The sequence below is a fragment of the Miniopterus schreibersii genome (genome assembly GCF_964146895.1).
Source record: "Miniopterus schreibersii genome assembly, chromosome: 2".
Taxonomy (NCBI): Eukaryota; Metazoa; Chordata; class Mammalia; order Chiroptera; family Miniopteridae; genus Miniopterus; species Miniopterus schreibersii.
Window position 1 is genome coordinate 10,668,374 of NC_138102.1, and position 13,330 is coordinate 10,681,703.

The window sequence follows — 13,330 nt, forward strand, 5'->3', positions numbered from 1 at the left end:
CTAGAAGTGGGATCACTAGGTCAAAAGGCAGCTCCATTTCTAATTTTTTTAGGAACCTCCGTACTGTTTTCCATAGTGGCTGCACCAGTCTGCATTCCCACCAGCAGTGTACTAGGGTTCCCTTTCTCCACACCCTCGCCAGCACAAGTTTGTTGATTTGTTGATGGTGCCATTCTGACAGGTGTGCAGTGATACCTCATTGGGTTTTAATTTACATCTCTCTGATGATTAGCAATTTTTGTGGAGCAAATAGTGCTTGTAGAAGACCTGCACCTTTTAATTATATACCAGTAATTGAAAGTTACAATTTTGGAGTGTTTTATAGGATTATAAAATTATAGCTAGAATTCTTTGGGTATTTCTTGGAAATGAAACTGCAGTTATTAGACTTCAGCATTTTAAAAGCATATCACTTACTAGTCTTGTTCTGTTGATCTCGTTTGTTATGATTTCAAAAGTAATGCATGTTTGCTGTATAAAAATTGGTAGATTCAGAAAAAGTGTAAGAGTTAAATAATCCGCCCTGGTCCATGTGGTTCAGTTGGTTGGGCTTTGTCCTGTGCATGGAAAGGTTGCCAGAACCAGGTCAGGGCACATGCCCGGATTGCAGGCTTGATTTCCGGTAGGGAACATGCAGGAGGCCTCCAATCAGGGTTTCAATTTCAATTTCACATCGATGTTTCTCTCTCTCTCTCTCTCTCTCTCTCTCAGCACATATTTGTAGTGGTTTTGACTTATAGAAGTTCTATACTTTAATGTAGCCAAATTTGTTGACTTTCTCAAAAAAATTTTAACACCCCTGAATCATAGCTTAAGAGCTATGTGTGACCGTGGCAGAAGATGACTTTTGAAAGAATTCCATCCCCCTGACCGCCCCCCAAATTCTAGTTTAGATTCTTTTCAAATCCATTATAAGAACCCGCATGTCCTGCAGTAGGGACTGTTGCAACACAGATTGTGTTTGTTGATGAGCAATAGTTGTGCACGGTATACCACTAGGAACAGCATTCTTCCAAATAAGATCAGAAAGTTTTAAATCCCAGGGAAGGAAAGTCTGTCAGACCTGTTGTTCTTTGATTATGTAAACTAGGCTCACAACCCATTTATTTTCAGTAGTTCACCTGTGGTATTAGTATTTTGCCAGAATTCATTTTATATCCATTATTGTAGTTTTGACTTGTTGATGTGAGTCTTTCCTGATGTCCAGTCGGGTACATATGTCGTTTATAAATTTTCCCAGACTGATTTCGAACACAGCTCAGAGAGTAAACTACTTATTTGAAGAAGGGAAAGTCTTTTTTATTTCCCAAACTTGAGTTATCTTTCCACACTAGGGAAGCTTAACTATACCCTGAGGACTTGTGAGTGTTCTCCATCGGAGCCCGGGTCCCTTTCTTTCACTCTCCATCTTTCAGAGCCTCAGAACAAGCCAGGGGACCAAATAAGAGCCGGACGATGAGGTCAGTGCGTGGCGAGTGTGTCTGGGGACACTTAGAAATGGGCCCAGACTCTCTCTCGAGGCAGCTGGCAGCTAGCTGCTTGGGCAGTGGTGGCTTGTGGTCTGCAGAGGAGTGACTGACTGGAGATGAGTGACCTCATTGTTTTTTGTTGTTGTTGTTATTGTTTTTGTTTTGTTTTTTTAAGAAAGACGGGTTAGATGATACAGTATGGCCTTGGCAAGCCCGCTTTGACCAGGCTTCTTTATCCGTGGCTTAGGGCTGTCCAGTATGACCAGGAACTGAGTTGGACTGTCAGTTACTACTTCTAAAGATGTATTTCTAAACCAAGTTTTATATAACACTACCCTGATGATATTTTTTAAAATGACCTCAATCTTCTTTGAAAGCAGCAGTTATTACTTTTATGTGGGCAGTTATCCATGATATTAATGCTTGACTTTTTCTTGCTTGCTTGGCTCAAGATGAAAAGGACTTTTCCATTTTGGGGATGATGGATTTGGGGGCTAATCCTTATGACGAAGACAGATACAATAAAATTTCACTCTCAGAGACTGGAACCTGATTTGCTATTTGTGATTTCCCTGATGGCTTTTATGCAATCAAGGAAGAAATGCCCAGCCAATTTAGAATGTAAACAAAGTTCAATCCAGAGGTGTTTTACTTAGGTAAATAGCTCGGAGCACTTCTCAAGTACATATTTGCATATAAATCTTTGATTCCAAAACTTTACTTTTGTTCTTTAAATCTAGTAGCTTTTCCTTGGCCTTCAGTTTAAGCCCCATATTTCAGAGAAATAAAAATGTATTTGCTTAAAGGTAAACTGGTTTTAAGTCTTGTTAATAGGCCCACACTTAAATTAATGAATGTTCTTGTGTGCCCATTACTTACAAGAGTAAAAGTAAGAAAAACCACTCATCCTGCCTTCATTCTAACCTGTAGGTTTTATTTCACTTTGAAGTTGTAAAACTAAGAGAGTTTTAAAGTCATTTCCAGTTTCTCTTGAGGAAACGTGTACTTTTTAGTAGGGTTGAATAGATTCCCTTTGAGCAGGTTATAAGTTTCTCCAACCAGCTGGAAAGGGCAAAGGGGTCCCAAGGAAATGACTTCCAGGTAGTGTGGTTTTGTCTGAAATTGTGCTGATTTCATGTTTCAGTAAGAGTTGTGCTGAGCAGAAGGCAGGCCTGGCCAGTTTCCCACTGTGAGCCCACAGCAAGTGGAAAGTGGAAGAAAACACTGGGAACTGTCAGTCTTCTAGGGAAGGTGCCATGGAAAGAGGAGCTTAAAGCCGTCAAATTACCTTGTTGTTCTTTTCAAGACTTTAAAATATTTCTACCTTGTCAGTTTATATTTAAGCTCAATGCAAAGAAAAGAAAATTAGTGTTAAGGTTTGAGGGCCAATCAATCATAATTACCCTGATCCTCTACAATTAGCTGAAACATTTTAGGACATTTTGTGACCTAAACTGCCATTGAGGAAAAGAATTCTCTCTGGGAGAGTTACACTTATCAGAAGAGCAGGAAGGAGAGGGGGAAAACTACATTCTTTTGGCAATAAACATATAGCCTAAATGATGTTTATGACAGTGTTCATTGAGCCTTGACTGCCAGGCTAGCTTGCTTCTATACTTTTGGAAACTTGGTTAATATTTAACTCTGGCATTATTTACTTACAGGCCGGTTCTGAAGGAAAAGTCAATATTTCTTCACTTTTTTCCGGATAAGCAGTCTGGACATACAGTGTGTTTAGTAGTGTTCAGTGATAAATGAGAAGTTCTCTCTTATGTTTATCTTATAGATTGTTTCAATGGTGGTTAACAATGATATCAGGTTGAAACCGTATGCCCTTTTAAAACCTAGGTCACTTGGTGAGCTTCTGGAACAAAAATCAAAGCCAGTATAGATGTAAGCACTCTAAGAGATGGCATTCAAACGTGGACTCCCCCCTCTCTCAACCACTGTGTCAGGTTGATTGGGTTGTACTTACCAGAATAACTACTGGTTAAATCACTTTGTACTATAAAATGTCTATATTTTATTATACAGTCAACCAGTGCACCGTAGGCATCTCAATTTTAGGCAAATTAAAGAACTGAACCATATTTGCACATTTCTACTAAGCTAACCCAGTAGACTATAATACCAGAGAGGGTTGCGGAATCCTAGTTGCTGGTGAGAGAGTGAGAAAGATGGGAGAAACGGGAATGGGTTACAAAGGGTAAATTTTCTACTAAGAAAAATGCACTTGTTTTATTAGATCCTCAATCTCGACCCTTTAGGTAGAACCAAGTATGTCTAGGGTATAGTTAGGATTATATTTTCATCTTAAATGGTAAATACAAGGCATGAGGAAAAATCCTTGCTGTTAGACTCTTAAGTTTGATTTCCATGAGCCCCAGACCAGGCATTGAGCACTTTCTATGGGCTGAACTCTCTGCAAAGTAGAAGGGCTGAGATATGGAAAAAACTGGGCCCTGTTTCTCGGGGGAATCTGTCAGAAAAGCCTCAACCATTGTGGAAAGCGCAGTTTTGGAAATTTTAGTAAGTGTTGAGGTGGTTAGAAATATTCTACCAAGTCGTTACCTTGCGCCACACCCTGGGGAATCTGCCTGCTACATTGACCACGCTTTCCTAAACCTAAGGCCGTTTTGCAGATTTTAGTTCTTTAAAGGCCCGTGACCTTTGATCACTTCTCTCTTTTCCTTCTCGCCAGGAGAGTGGAGAGGCAGGACACTTAGCTTTGCAGTCTGTGGTTTCACCTCCTGTCTCCGAGTAATCTTTTTAGTGACCTTTCCCAGTCTCTCTCTGTTACATCTTGTGTGTTTCTTGAGAACGGGCTCTGAACCTTGTGATGCTGGATACATTTGCATTTTTAGACTGACTTGTATGGACGTCGCATGTCACCTGGAATGAATGGCCCAGAGCTCTGATGGCATGGAGTCTGAAATTCTTCACTTCGTCACAGCTGCTAGGAGGCCTTTTAGGCCAGAGATAGGAGTGCCCGCCTTGCGTCCCCTGCCCTTGCCCTCTGTGCCCTCCTCTCCTCGTGCCTTGCCCCTTACCCACTGTGATGCGCGTGGCAAGCAGAGAGGGAAGCAGCTCAGCCCGTAGAGCCGGTGCCCTGCGTGTTAGGCTAACCTAGAGCTGGAGGGTGCGAGGCTCCCCTTGCTTCTGAGCGATAATTCTGTGTTTGATCAAGTACCTGCCCTGCCCATGTGCAAATACTTGTACAGAATCCATTCCACGTGTGAGAATTTGTGACATTCCCCATGTGTGCAGAGTCACAAGTTGACAATTGCTCATGAATAGAGACTTGGGCTGTTTCTTATTTAGAGAAATATGTATTTACATTTTAAAGAAGAATTCAGATGAATTTTTCAGTCTGGGATTGTTCTTTCTCTTACTGTATTAATAAGATGAGTGTTTCACAGCGGTTTTGCATTTCTGGAAAACTTTTTGATGGTTCACTAGAATTGCTGGTTATTGAATTTGATTTTAATAATCTCAAGTAGGGACTCTTATTGTTTAATGCTTAAAAATTCCTGATGTTGCTTTACAGAGATATTCATGACAACTCTGCAGGGGTATCTACTAATTCATTTTTATTCCGAGATAAGAAGAGTGAGTGTAGTCAATGAATAGGGGGAAGAGATAGGAAATCTTGCATTCTCTTTTTATACAAAACCTTAAGTGATTTTATACTGCACATATGAGTATTATGGTATGCAATGTTGGCTATATCTTGTTACACTAAATATTTAAAATTTATGACCTTATAGGTACATAGTCAAATGAAAATTATTTTCTACTTATTATTTTTAAAATATATCCTTATTGATTTCAGAGAGAGGAAAGGAGATGGAGAGAGAGAGAGAAGAACATCAATGATGAGAGAGTTATTGATCGGCTGCCTCCTGCACGCCCTTGACTGGGGATCGATCCTGCAACCTGGGCACGTGCCCTGACCAGGAATTGAACACCGATCACCTGGATCCTAGGTCGACGCTCAACCACTGAGCCACGCCCGGCCGGGCTCTACTTATTTTGTATAAATGAAAGCCTACTGGGCAGGGTATTGCTTTTTTCCTCTCCTTCCTCCGTTTTTTGTTTGTTTGTTTTTAATTTGGAGTAATAAACCAAACAGAGGCATGTCAGCATTTTGCTAGATTTTGCTCAGCCCCATGACCATTATGAAACCTTGGAGACATACTTGGGTATAGAACTGGAAAAAATGTTAGTGGTATCCAGAACATTTGGTACAGAAATGTGACGGAGTGTGCACAGACTTCTGAGTTAGGCCACTCTGGGTTCTTGTCTGAGGTCTTCTATGTCTGGCCATGTGCTTTTCAGTATGTTACCTCATTGTGGCTTTGAAACCTCTTGGTTTTCTTGAAGGTTTGAGTTTAGTGAGTTGCCGATATTTTGTTATATTTGAGCTGCATTTTTTTTAAATCAAAGCAGATACTTTCATCTTTGCTGAAGTCTGTAAATTATGTTGCTGGTTTGCTATCAGCACATTCTAAAAGCACTCAGAGTTGAGTCATCACTTTGAACCAATAAAGCACTTGTGGCTTTTAAAGCATTGCCATCTTCTGTTCTAATCTTTAACGTGTAGTTTAGTCCACCAACGTTTATATTTAAGAGGTTTGGCTGTAAAATGTTGCCATTCATATATTTAAGGACTAAGGCAGTTCTGAATTTTCATTTTTTAAACAAAATGTAGTAATAAATCCATGTGTTTGTGGAAAGTACCTTGTAAATACCACATTAAGGACATTTTCATTCAGTTATCACGTCAACCCTGCGAGGTGGGCAGGGCAGGTTGCGAGAGCCCTGATTTTTACGGGAGGAGGGTGACTGGAACTATTTGGTTAGATGTTTTGTATGCTGACAAGTAAGCTGTGGAACTAGGACAAGGACCCGGGTCCTTCTTCCCTCCTGGTCCATTCCCTGCTCCCAATGTGACACTGTTACTTGACTGTTTTTAATTCTATAAGTAATAAATTGCTGTTGGTAGAATTTTCTTCACACTGGTGCTGAAATGGGATCAAAGGCGTGCAGTCGTTTGGATATGTAGCATTTCAGATGACATAGCTTAGAATGATGACCTGTCATTTTTCCATTTTCTAACCACAGGACATAAAATGGAATGTTAAATCTAGTAAGCCATTAAATTACTAGCATAAATTGAAAGTTGACCGCTACAGATTATCGCAATGATATGTTACATTTCTATGAGATTTTATAGTTTTCAGACTTTTTTCAAGAAGAACCAAATAAAATTTTATCAGAACGATCCTTTGAATCATTTGATTGCACGATAATACATTGTAAAATGTACCCATTTTACAGATAGCAATCCAAGGTCATGTATGCTGAGTAGGGACTAATATTGGCTTTCCTGAAACACTTTTTCTAGAGAAATTTTGAATCCTATTTCCTTATTTTAAGCTGCAAAGAGGCAGGTAATTCTTGGGTAACAGAAGCTAATCCCAGGTAGAAATTTAACTAGGAGGTAAGGCCTGGTGTCAGCGAATCCTAGGAAGAGAATGTCCCATAAAACCATGGTTTACTCCCTGGGTACCCGCCATGGTTTCTAGTTTGAAGGTCAACAGTTCTCCATTACCGAAGTGACTTCTAAAGAAAGTACAGTGTTAGGTTGGCTCTTCCTTGGGCTGCTCCTGCAAGTGAGATGTGAACACACCTTGACCTCTGCCAAGGAACTTTTATTTGCCAGTGGAAAGCCTAACATAGGTAATCATTTCCAAGTAAAGGGTACAGGAAGCTGGTGTTTAGTGAAGGTTGGGAGATACAGTGTGAGGTGCCTGCCAACTTGCGTAAATGAACACACAGAGCATTTTTCATTTGGCCTTGGCCTAGCGCAAATGGAAAATTATTTCCTTTTAGCCAAGTGAACTTTGAAGAGATATGGCAACTGCCTGAAAGGTTCTAAACAGGGAGCTGTTCATGGTCATTTAACACTTTCAGAAAAAGATTTTATTTTAGCTTTAAATGCTGCCCTGCACACCCAGGCTACCCCCTTGCTCCCTGAACAACCTGTGCTACCTTTTGGGCAGTTTGTTTAACAAGCTGTATATAATTTAGAAACAAACAGAATGCAGAGTCTTTACAGGAATATTTAATTTTTATTTTTAGCCCAACTGTACGACCCTTGACCGTGGCCCTTGGTAGGTGCTGCGTGTAAGTGGGGGGTTTGGTTTTGCTTCTTTACGTTGATGGGGACAGTTTCTTCTGTATTCAGTACTATCCTGGAACTTAGTCTTTTTGTTTTGGCTCTCTTATTTTTCACTGAACTTCATGAAAAAGCTTACTTTTTGATGGAATTCTGAAAATTATCTACAATATGGTGTAATATCCACAAGAGCAAGAATTTAATTTTGTTCACCTCCCTATCAAGAGTACGCAGAACAGCATTTTATGTTTAGTTCTCAGAAATGTGCTGAAGGAATGCTGACTTAGAGAGTGTTTTAGAGTCATAGTTCTGCTGGTTTGGAGTCGTGGACGCCTGGTATGTGGTCCTGACGGACTTTATAAGGTGATCATTTACGTCAGTGGCTATCATGGCGTACAGGGTCATGGCTAGAAACCAAGTCCTTGAGGTGGGTCTAGGTGGATATATTCAGGAGGTAACAGTAAAACATGAAATTCTATATAAGTAGGGCATGTTCGATGTCCAGGTCAGACAAAAATGGTAGTTAGCAGCTGTAGTCAACATCCCAGGTTTTAAATTGGGCAGGAAGGAATTAGTTGGAAGGTGGATTACAGAACAAGAGCCAAGGGAAACCTGTGGAGGTTCCAGTGTGAAATAGTGGATGGTTCGGGAGTATACACTGCTGTCTGCTGGCCACGTGATCTGTGAAAGAAATTAGAGATAAAATTCAGTACCGTGAAACGTACCTGGCTTAAGTGTACAATGATGAGTTTTGACAAATATAGATGTTATGTAACCAACACAGTCGAGGTCTGTCTGTCCATCCATCCATCCTCCATCCATCATCCATCCATCCATCCTCCATCCATCCATCCATCCATCATCCATCCATCCATCATCCATCCATCCATCCATCCATCACCCATCCATCCATCACCCATCCATCCATCACCCATCCATCCATCCATCCATCCATCCATCCATCCATCCATCCATCATCCATCCATCCATCACCCATCCATCATCCATCCATCCATCCATCCATCCATCCATCCATCATCCATCATCCATCCATATCCATCCATCCATCCATATCCATCCATCCATCACCCATCCATCCATCCATCCATCATTCATCCATCATTCATCCATCCATCCATCCATCCATCATCCATCCATCCATCCATCCTCCATCCATCTATCCATCCATCATCCATCCATCAATCATCCATCCATCCATCCATCAATCATCCATCCATCCATCCTCCATCCATCCATCCTCCATCCATCCATCCATCCATCATCCATCCATCCATCCATCATCCATCCATCCATCATCCATCCATCCATCCATCCATCCATCATCCATCCATCCATCATCCATCCATCCTCCATCCATCCTCCATCCATCCATCACCCATCCATCCATCACCCATCCATCATCCATCTATCCGTCCATCCATCCATCCATCCATCAATCATCCATCCATCCATCATCCATCCATCCATCATCCATCCATCCATCCATCATCCATCCATCCTCCATCCATCCATCACCCATCCATCCATCACCCATCCATCATCCATCTATCCATCCATCCATCCATCCATCCATCCATCCATCATCCATCCATCCATCACCCATCCATCATCCATCCATCCATCCATCCATCCTCCATCCATCCACCCTCCATCCATCCATCCATCCATCATCCATCCATCCATCCATCCATCCATCCTCCATCCATCCACCCTCCATCCATCCATCATCCATCCATCCATCCATCATCCATCCATCCATCCATCCATCCATCCATCCATCATCCATCCATCCATCACCCATCCATCATCCATCCATCCATCCATCCTCCATCCATCCACCCTCCATCCATCCATCATCCATCCATCCATCCATCATCCATCCATCCATCCATCATCCATCCATCCATCCATCCATCCATCCATCCATCCTCCATCCATCCATCATCCATCCATCCATCCATCCATCCATCCTCCATCCATCCATCCATCCACCCTCCATCCATCCATCATCCATCCATCCATCCATCATCCATCCATCCATCCATCCATCCATCCATCCATCCATCCTCCATCCATCCATCATCCATCCATCATCCATCCATCCATCCATCCATCCTCCATCCATCCATCCTCCATCCTCCATCCTCCATCCATCCACCCTCCATCCATCCACCATCCATCCATCCATCATCCATCCATCCATCCATCCTCCATCCATCCATCCATCATCCATCCATCCATCCATCCATCCATCCATCCATCCATCATCCATTCAGTACATGTCCATTACCCCAGAAAGTTCCCTTGACCATATGAACATGTTGCTAAGTTTTGGTCATAAGTAAACTGAGGATAATAATAAAGTTTGTTGCCATTATAACAGTGGCAAGTAACACTTGTGTGTGAGTTAGAAAATTCCCCCAAATTCCTCTTATTTCTTAAAACAACCCTTAGGAGAGTTATTGTTATTGTTATATCAGTTTTCACAGATGAGGAAAGGTGGACAAGATTATTTTTGCCTTGCCCACGGTAGGTAAGTCAGTTGTTGAGTAAGCGTGGGGGCTCCCCATGAATAGCACATGCCCTCTGTGTCTTGGCAGCCGTGGTCCATAGCTTTCCAGAGCTGCTGAAAGTTAGTAGGTTTTATTCCTGTGGGAGGGAGGGTGGAAGGGAGACCAAGATTACACATTTGAGCTGGGTTTAATGTCCATTGCTATTTATTAACTCTGTTTCTTGGGCAAGGTGCTAAAGTTGTGAAAATGTCAAGTTTGACATCTGTAAAAGGAGAGGAGGCTTTGGAGGAAGGTGCCAGTCATGGGACCTGTCCGTCCTATGCACTGTCAACTCCGGGGATGACTGTGAGAATACTTTGTGGACTTTGAAGTGCTGTGTGTGTCCTTTGTTATCTGTATCTGAGGAATAAGTAGCTGCCCGCTGCCCTGTCCTGGCCTCACACTTCGCTGACTGTGGCTGGACAAGTACGAATTGACAAAGCGTCAGCGAGAGACAGTCCCTGCTTGTCAGTCCCTGATGCCCTGAACATTGTGGACACAGCTTTTTTGCCCAAAAGTCCTTCTGATGTTCAAAAGCCTCACATAGATTTTCAGCTGTTAGGTCAGCCTCACTCTACAATACTTGTCAACTTTATTAGGAATGAGTATTTTTTTTTTAATTCTATTTTGATTTTCCTCTCTGAAATACGTATGAACAGTATGAGCTGGTGTGAGGTGGGTGAGATCCTACGTAATCCAGAGAACTGTGGGGATGTGCTCTGGGCTGACTGGATTACTGTGCCTGTTTTCTATGTTCCTGAGGATGAACCAGTCCCCCAGTGCGTTTAGGCGCCAGTGATTGAACATGCTCCCTAACTTAAGGGTTTAAATTTCGTCAATTCAGCCCTGGCTGGTTTGGTTCAGTGGTTAGAGCATCGGCCTGTGGACTGAAGGATCTCGGGTTCGTTTCTGGCCAAGGGCACGTACCTGGGTTGCAGGCAGGCTTGATCCTCGCCCGTCAGGGTGTGTGCGGGAGGCAACCAGTCGATGTCTCCCTCCCTCCCTCCCTGAAAAGCAATGGAAAAATATCCTCAGGTGAGAATTAACAAAACAAAACAAGATACGGTCAATTCAGACTTCCTCTCAGGGCTGTTGTCTCCTCTCGGGGCTGCTTTCCTGCGTCCCCGGTACACGCGCAGCTGGGATGGCACCTGGGCCCGGGGGCGCTCTGCAGCGCCCTCTATAGCACCGCCCCGCCAGGCAGCGGGCGAGGTTCCCTGGCGCCTGTGCTGCCCGCCATGGCCGTGGCCTCTGCTGGGTCGCCCCTCGTGGTTGGCCTTCAGACGCTTCTGGCCACGTGTGTGCTGGTGTTTGTGGTCTCCGTTGCGGCTTCCAGCGGAGGGATCAGGACACAGCGACTCTTCCTTGGTCTGTCCCCGGCCCCTTGTGGGCCATTGGCGCTCTCAGCACTTCTTTTATGTGTGTCTTTCTCTCCGGTCTTCCTCTTTGATCTTCCCGGAGGGTTGGGAAACTGCCGTTTGACTCCCATCTGGCAGCCGCCCTTCTCCCCCCCCCCCTCCCCTGCCGCCCTTTTCACCCGGCCCCGAGGTTCCACGTGGGGATCTGCGAACCAGGGGCTTGGAAACGGCGCGTCTGCCGTGATACCGTGACGTGGAGAAAAACATAGCATGTCCTAAAATGTTCACCAGGCTAAATTTGTGTAATCTAAACTAAAAGAATGTTCTTTAATCGGCATGGTGTAATCCCTTCTTTTTTGTGTTAAAGAAATGGCCTTTTCTAATGTGTTGGTGGTCGTAAAAACGGCCTTTCCTAATCGCTGGTGGTTGTAAACGGGTATTTTTGTCTGACGTGTCCTTAGTGGCAAAGTTAAAAGCCGGCTTTCCCATGTTGTGTCTCCAGATTTTAGCAGGGGAAATTTTACTAGTCCATAACACCTGGAAACCGAGCCGCACTCACGGCCTGTTCCCTATGCTTCGTCCTCTCCGGGGCTGAAGCATTCCCCGCACACCCGCCCGCGGAGCTCCCTTAGGCTCTGGTCGATTTTACTTGCGCAGTTTTTGTAATTATCTCCTTGTACTGTCTTGTCTTCTCAAGTGCACTGAAGGCTCTTTGAAGGCTCCTTGAAGACAGGAACTGTCTGTGCTCCTTGCAGATTAGCTGACGCGCGCTTGGCGATTAGTGACTGTTTGCTGAGTGAAGGTAAGCTTTGTAGTAAAAGGTCACTTAATAGCAGGGATGAGGGAATGGGCAGGATGGTGCACAAAGTAACCAGCCCCCATTCTGTAGCTACTAAGTTTCTGTGGGACTAATGTTATTGTCCGGGTTCCTCCTTTTATAGCTAATTGGAGGCTGTGAATATAACCCAGATCACATAAGGATGATTTCTTTTTTGAAAGCCTCTGGTGTAAGGAGAACAGTTGCAAGGAAATTGGTACAGTTGCTGTTGCTAACAAATGTCCGATGTTTATTCAGTGGTGGGGAAAACCACACTGCCCTCTTGCTTTTACAGCATCCAAGAAGAGAAATGTTATTTTCATTTAAGTTCTGATTTAAATACTTTATACAGGGACTGAAATCATTTGGAGAAAGGCGTGAGTGGATACTGGGATTTTTCACTTTCAAGAGCTGGGCTGCTCAACTCCACAAATATTTACCGAGTGAGCATGAGTAGAACTTTCCTTCCCATTTTTAAGTGCATGTCTCCATTGCATCCATCTTGACCTTAAACCCTGAGCCAGTCTGTCCTGCCGTCCATCGGGGCCTACAAATCCGCGAGAATGGGAGCGGTGGCCCGGCCTCAGTTAGTCTGGGATTTGTTGGCTGCAGGTTGCTATGAAGGAGGGAGTCAGCATGTGATAGAATTGTTTCTGTTGCGAGTTTATTGCAGAGGGTAATTGTTTCGAGGTGTCTGTCTTGATTGACTCTCATGTACCAATGCTTTTCAATGCTCTCAGAGGCCATCATACAATCAGGAGCCAGACTTGGACCATTTTCATGGACCTAAAGGCTTTGCATTAAACATCTTAGCCTTAGAAATATAAAGCTAAACAAAGCCGAACATGTGAACTTCCTTTCTTCTATAGCACAATACGCATAACATTCAATGTCTTTAAAAAAAAAAAAATCACACCATCTATTCCTCCGAG

The 13,330-nt window shown here is 43.3% G+C and overlaps 1 protein-coding gene across 2 annotated transcripts in view; it reads left to right on the forward strand.

Annotated features, from left to right (window-relative positions):
• Nucleotides 1-13,330, forward strand: part of MTUS1 (microtubule associated scaffold protein 1) — a 118,606-nt gene that overhangs the window by 2,128 nt on the left and 103,148 nt on the right. Inside the window, exon 2 of one of the 2 annotated variants that reach the window (XM_081130160.1) lies at nt 12,279-12,383. The exons of the other annotated variant lie outside the window; for it this stretch is intronic. The gene's annotated coding sequence lies outside the window, so the exon portion shown is untranslated. The remainder of the gene's footprint in view (nt 1-12,278; nt 12,384-13,330) is intronic. 2 annotated transcript variants of the gene reach the window in all.